This window comes from Sinocyclocheilus grahami, unplaced genomic scaffold (genome assembly GCF_001515645.1).
Source record: "Sinocyclocheilus grahami isolate Dianchi unplaced genomic scaffold, SAMN03320097.WGS_v1.1 scaffold302.1, whole genome shotgun sequence".
NCBI lineage: Eukaryota > Metazoa > Chordata > Actinopteri > Cypriniformes > Cyprinidae > Sinocyclocheilus > Sinocyclocheilus grahami.
The window spans coordinates 246,516-253,742 of record NW_015505481.1 but is presented as its reverse complement, the minus strand read 5'-3'; the positions used below and the strand labels follow the sequence as shown (position 1 = coordinate 253,742).

The 7,227-nt window shown below is 39.7% G+C and overlaps 1 long non-coding RNA gene across 1 annotated transcript in view; it reads right to left on the bottom strand.

The window, feature by feature from the left end:
* Positions 1–249: 249 nt before the first annotated feature.
* LOC107601230 (uncharacterized) overlaps positions 250–7,227 on the bottom strand; it is a 17,649-nt gene continuing 10,671 nt past the window's right edge. The window contains exons 2-3 of the long non-coding RNA XR_001610902.1: positions 1,121–1,309; positions 250–326 (exon numbers count right to left, since the gene is read on the bottom strand). This is a non-coding gene — a long non-coding RNA (uncharacterized lncRNA). The remainder of the gene's footprint in view (positions 327–1,120; positions 1,310–7,227) is intronic.

Below are 7,227 nucleotides of genomic sequence, written 5' to 3'. Positions count from 1 at the left end.
CTATCATTCGTCTATCTATCTATCTATCTATCTATCTATCTGTCTGTCTGTCTCAAAAGTAGGCCTATATGACGAGCTCTAGTCAGATGAGCCGTTTCGAGGAGGACATGATTATAAGCAGAAACGTATACTCAGAGACTCAGAATTACTTAAACACTGAATTTAGATTTTTGACATTTTACTTTTAATTAAGTCTTATAATTCAGTTTCTCTTAATTCAAACGACAGCTAAACGTTGTTTTGGTCGTCATTAATGTGGCGTTACATGTTGCTCCATTCAGGCGACACATGGAGAGCGTAACCGAGCAAGCCGTCCATCTCTTCCTCTGTAGTTTTCGAACAAAACAAAAACAAGAATGAATATCAGATGGTGTTGAAAGATTTAGTACATCTTACTGAACTGCATCATGTCTAGTCTAATCTCCCAATCTGTGTTTTATTCACAAAAAATAGTAAATAAAACGGCTTGTGAATGCCTTGTCATGTAACATTAGCCTACATTTACCTCAGGCAAGTCATTCAGTTTCCATACTGCTTAAATGGTGAATGTATTGTTAAATACAGTATATGCACAATATTTGACATTTACTTAACCTATTATTGTTTTATTTAATAGGCCTATAGCCTCCTGTTTGAATAAATGTCCAAAAAAAATCTAATCTGCTAAACTCAAATGCACAAAATGGCTAAATTTGATAGAGCAGGTAGCAGTCAGAAAAAGCGATGTCTTTACTTTCTTTTTTTCTCATTTTTATTGAATCACGGTGTGTTACAAACATACTAAATGTGTCTCTCTTCATCTAAAACAGAAAGAGTAAGCCTAAATGAATTTACCTCAGAGAAAATAGGAATAGACATGGCAGAGGAGGGTGAGGGCCAAAACTTCTGAATTAAATCTGATATTAGGCAATGTTGGCTCGATTCAGGCCTCAAAGCAGGGAGAACTATCCATATCTCTAAATCAGAGTCTGTATATTGAAAGTGTCACCTAATTGAAAGTGATTTAGGGCTCTGCATTGGCTAGCAGTGCATATATAAATTCACCCCTGACAGCCACTCGAAAGTCTTCCGTATCAACATTATGAGGTATTTGCATGGCAGAGCCTTGGAGATTATGCACCATGAAAATGATGTAGCTCGCTGGATGAGGTGATTTCAGTTCTCCCCGCACCCGTCCTCGTCCTCACACCCCAGGGGATAGGAGCTCTGCCTTTGTTCGCATATTCATTTTTCCCCCCTTGTTTTGCATATCCCTGGTTTTATATGCTCTGCTGCTTGGGCATCTAAAGGCATCAGCGCTCACAGGCTCCTGGGACACAGAAAGACATTTTTCATTTAAGACGCGTGGCAGCCCAGCACTCGGCCCAACCCCTCCATTGTACCTTTTAATAATGCCCTCTTGGATATTTCGAGTTTCTTCTTCTTTTTCGAGTTTTGTAGAAGATGCTGTTACAATGGCTGAATAGATCAACCATGGGATCATTCTATAAAATAGCATCTTTATCTTGTGCTATTGGCCTACATTTTAACAGTCTGAAAACTATAATGAAAATGATAATATTTCACTTACATTTGGCAACCAGACTGTGTTCAAATATGTTTCAGAATTTTTGCCTTAATTTTGAACAATATATCTATTGTTTTCTTATTTGTAACCTAATATACTTTTTGTTAAAGCTTTTATATTTACATTTATGCATTTGGCATGAGCTTTCATCCAAAGCCACATACAATGCATTCAGTATGTATTTCATGAATCAACCGTTTGAACTACAGGGAAGCCTTTAAAAAATGCAAATCGTGTGCTATTTTCTTTAAAAGAAATGCCACTTGGTTAGATATTTTGTTAAATAATGCAGAGATATTTTAAACGTGGAGTAAGTGCCGTACTATTTGCGGCTGCTATATGATATGTATTATTTATTATATACACACTATATTATATATACATTATATACTGTATGCTACACTTTCATAAAAGGGTACAAAAGCTGTCACTTGGGCAGTACCCTTTTAAAAGGCACACATTTGTACCTAATTGAACCCTTTTTTCTCTTTGTTTTACACAGAACATCATTTTGTATAATGCTCTAGGAGCTTGTGTGTTATGAACTTTGGCTATGGGCTCAGAGAGTGATCGTTTCCTGGCCTGCCCCATGACATGGTTCCTGACACCTGTGTGTTTGACTACAAGTGGTAGCGCTTCATTCACGGTGCATTAGTCTGTCGCTAATCTATCTACTGCTGAAACAAGTGGATTAAGGCTTATCATCCAGACAGGCAATAGCATCTGATGGATGACACCCTTCACTCGGCCCTGACAAGGGTTTCCCTCATCGCAACAGAAAATAGAATCAGAAACAGCTCTCTTACTGTAATGACATTTTTCTCTCTGTGTAATAGGATTTTCAGCACAGTCCACCACAGCTATATACTTGTGTACAACAGCAGAGGCAGGAAATGCTCTGTTGTTTGCGTGCATTACTGATCTTGTTAGTGGCTCTTACCTTCGTAAGTTCAAAATTCATACCTGTCTAGACCTGAATATACTGGTTTGTTAATATTGATCGAAGCATCTAATGGAGAACAGAACATGACAGGATTTCACATTAACTTCAGGATAAAAAGACAAAGAAATACAGAAGTATATACACCACTGTTCAAAGTTTTGGAGTCAATAAGATGTTATATCTTTGAAAGAAGTCTCTTATGCTCACCATGGCGGCATTTATTTGATGAATAAAACTGCAGTAAAAACTAATATTGTGAAGTATTATTACGATTTAAAATATATATTTTTATATGTTTTATAAACTGTAATTTATTCCTGTGATGCAAAGCTGAATTTTCAGCATCATTACTCCAGTCTTCAGTGTCACATGATCCTTCAGAAATCATTCTAATACGCTGATTTTAAGTGATAGGAAATAGCATTTATTTGAAGTAGAAATCTTTTGCAACATTATAAATGTATTTTATTGTCATTTTTGATCAATTGAATGCATCCTTACTGAATGAAAGTATTAATTAAAATATTTGAATTGTATTGTACATAACTAAACTATTCATATTTATTAATATGAATAAAATACTAAAAACACTTGACATGCACTTCTAAAATTAATAATTCAGAAATAATAACAACTTCAATACTATCAGCTCATGTTATTTTGAATCAGCTCTTTCATTGCTTGTTTTGACTAGAGGGCTAGCTAGAAGAAGCTATAGATAGATGCTTCTTTTTCCACTTTGTATAAGCAAAGCTAACGGACCTCAAAGTGTTCTTTAAGAGCAGATTCGCTGGTTACGCTTCGGGGTCATTACGACCCAGGCCTGCTGTGTGTTTGATTAAACGGCTTGAGTTCACACAGAAACAACAGGATGCTAATCGCAGGAAAGAGATGGGAGATCGCCTCCATTTCCCCTCAGCACCAGGACTTTGATGATGGGCGGAGGAGGGAGCTGAACATGGAGAGGAAAGAGAAAGTTGAAGGAAAAAGAGATGAATCACAGAGAGCAAGAGAGACGGCTTTGATTAATTAAGCCTCCTACACTCATCAGGCTCCTCACATGGGTGAGTGCTTGTCCTGATCAGACGTGAATACCTCAGGGAGCTCAGACAGAGCAAGCTGGATGGAAAAGGATGAATATTAATGCTTGCCTAACACCCAGTTTACTCACAAATGGGCCATGTGTTTGTTCGGGCCAAACAGGGCTGTTGACAAGACAGGAAATGTGTACCTCGCTAATGCTAATCAAACTTCTGCATGCTGAATGCGCTGTGGATTCAGTGCAGGGGGGGGGGCAAGCGATGACGGTTTTCACATGCTCTCGTAACACTCAGCTAATTATTTTGCATTTGCAACTTGATGATACAGAGAAGCAGTGAAGATAAGTTTTCCTCAAATGCATCTAAATGCAAGCACTCCTTACCAAAATTATAATGTTATAGAGGGAATGCAGTGGCTTTTTTTTATGATAGGTGTTTTTTTTTAAAGACAATTTCTGTATAGGTAATGTTATTGCCCACAAAAAAAAAAAAGAGACGGATCATTTAACACGTCTATGCTTTGTGACAAAATGGCACAACAAATACATGTTGTCACACTGCATTAAGCTAAAAGCACTTGATGCTTATATGCACAGTGTGAGTACCTGTTGATACAAACACAGAAATAATTATGCTGCTTTCATGTAGTGTAAACTAGTAATAGTATATTAAAAAAACAATCAAAGAAACGTGTTGATTAAAAGAAGCATTTTAATATAAATTGTGCATGTTACAATTTAATAAATTAATAAATATAATAATATTATATTATGGTCTAAAATAAATACATGTAGCATTTGAATTTTTTCCCGACCCTGCAGTCTTTTTCATCTGACATCCACAGATAGGCTACGCAGCCTCAGTGCTGTGCGTCAGAGATACACGAGACCATGAAGGACTAATCAAATCTGTGAAAACAGTAAATACTTCATGTTTGCCCAGGATCCTAAGTTAAGGAATAACCCCATCAAACTCCAAATTAGTGGCAGCCATAACTTTATTGCGGCCATAAATAATTCACTTGGGCCATCTGTAAAAGTGCCTGATTTAATTCCAGTGAATGTAGAGCCAGGCCAGTGTGTCTGTCTGGTGTGGAGGGGGAACCCAAGAGCCTGTTCAGACACTCATGTAGCGGTGAATATTCACTGCATAAAGGCCATCAGAGGCAGAAAGCATTGTATGGTCAGGATCAGAGAGCTACTGTTGAATCTCTCATAGTTAATATTCTCACAAGCACTTTTGAATTCCTTGGAGAAATAATTTGAAATGCTTGGCCTGGTTCAAAATAAACAAGCAAGCAAAATAAAATGTTATATACTCTTAAATGTACACTGCTGGTCAAAAGTTTGGAATTGTCACGAATCCGGTCCGTGGGCTTCAGGCCGATTGCCACTAGAGGTTATTCTCCCATTACATTGACTCTCACACCACACAGACTGTTACACATCACCCTGGACTGCATTTCCCATCAACCATTGCACTGATTACATGCACATAGCTGAATGCACTGATCACACACACACAGCTGAATCCAATCAGACATGCTACTTAAGCCATGGACTTCCGCTCTCTCACTGCCGAGTATTGTTCTGCATTTTTCACTCCCCAAGTGTTAGCTGCCTTACTGAGCCATTCCGTGTTTTCTGTTTTCGTCTCGTGTATTGTTTTGCGTGTGTCCCTGTTTAGCGGATAGCTACCTTACCAAGCCTGTTTAAGTTTTCATAGTTTTCTTAGTCTAGTCTTAGTCTTGCCTTGTCTGTTTTCCTGGTCTCTGATTCACGCCACGTCTCTTGGATTAACCCTTTGCTTGCTGTTTCTGAAATATTCCCCTTTTTAGAGCTAATAAATAATAATAAACGTTACACTAGTCACAGTTGATCTTCCTGAATCGAGTCTAGTCACAGTTGCTCTTCATGAGTCGAGTCTAGTCACAGTTGATCTTCCTGAGTCGAGTCTAGTCGCAGTTGATCTTCCTGAGTCAAGTCTAGTCACAGTTGATCGTCCTGAGTCAAGTCTAGTCACAGTTGATCGTCCTGAGTCAAGTCTAGTCACAGTTGATCGTCCTGAGTCAAGTCTAGTCACAGTTGATCGTCCTGAGTCAAGTCTAGTCACAGTTGATCGTCCTGAGTCAAGTCTAGTCACAGTTGATCGTCCTGAGTCAAGTCTAGTCACAGTTGATCGTCCTGAGTCAAGTCTAGTCACAGTTGATCGTCCTGAGTCAAGTCTAGTCACAGTTGATCGTCCTGAGTCAAGTCTAGTCACAGTTGATCGTCCTGAGTCAAGTCTAGTCACAGTTGATCGTCCTGAGTCAAGTCTAGTCACAGTTGATCGTCCTGAGTCAAGTCTAGTCACAGTTGATCGTCCTGAGTCAAGTCTAGTCACAGTTGATCGTCCTGAGTCAAGTCTAGTCACAGTTGATCGTCCTGAGTCAAGTCTAGTCACAGTTGATCGTCCTGAGTCAAGTCTAGTCACAGTTGATCGTCCTGAGTCAAGTCTAGTCACAGTTGATCGTCCTGAGTCAAGTCTAGTCACAGTTGATCGTCCTGAGTCAAGTCTAGTCACAGTTGATCGTCCTGAGTCAAGTCTAGTCACAGTTGATCGTCCTGAGTCAAGTCTAGTCACAGTTGATCGTCCTGAGTCAAGTCTAGTCACAGTTGATCGTCATGAGTCAAGTCAAGTCACAGCTGATCGTCATGAGTCAAGTCTAGTCACAGTTTATTATCATGAGTCTGGTCAAGTCACAACTGATCGTCAAGAATCAAGTCTAGTCACAGTTGTTCTTCAGGAGTCAAGTAAAGTCACAGTTGATCTTCCTAGTTGATCTTCCTGAGTCAAGTCTAGTCACAGTTGATCTTCCTGAGTCGAGTCTAGTCACAGTTGATCTTCCTGAGTCGAGTCGAGTCTGGTCACAGTTGATCTTCCTGAGTCGAGTCGAGTCTGGTCACAGCTGATCTTTCTGAGTGGAGTCGAGTCTGGTCACAGTTGATCTTACTGAGTCGAGTCGAGTCACAGTTGATCTTCCTGAGTCGAGTCGAGTCACAGTTGATCTTCCTGAGTCTAGTCACAGTTGATCTTCCCGAGTCTAGTGACAGTTGATCTTCCCGAGTCTAGTGACAGTTGATCTTCCCGAGTCAAGTCACAGTTGATCTTCCCGAGTCAAGTCACAGTTGATCTTCCCGAGTCAAGTCACAGTTGATCTTCCCGAGTCAAGTCACAGTTGATCTTCCCGAGTCAAGTCACAGTTGATCTTCCCGAGTCAAGTCACAGTTGATCTTCCCGAGTCAAGTCAGGTCACAGTACATTATCATGAGTCAAGTCAAGTCTAGTCACAGTTGATCTTCCTAAGTCAAGTCAAGTCTAGTCACAGTTGATCTTCCTGAGGCAAGTCAAGTCTAGTCACAGTTCATCTTCCTGAGTCAAGTAAAGTCTAGTCACAGTTCATCTTCCTGAGTCAAGTCAAGTCACTCCTGAGTCAAGTCAAGTCTAGTCACAGTTGATCTTCCTGAGTCAAGTCTAGTCACTCCTGAGTCAAGTCAAGTCTAGTCACAGTTGATCTTCCTGAGTCAAGTCTAGTCACTCCTGAGTCAAGTCAAGTCTAGTCACAGTTGATCTTCCTGAGTCAAGTCTAGTCACAGTTGATCTTCCTGAGTCAAGTCAAGTCTAGTCACAGTTCATCT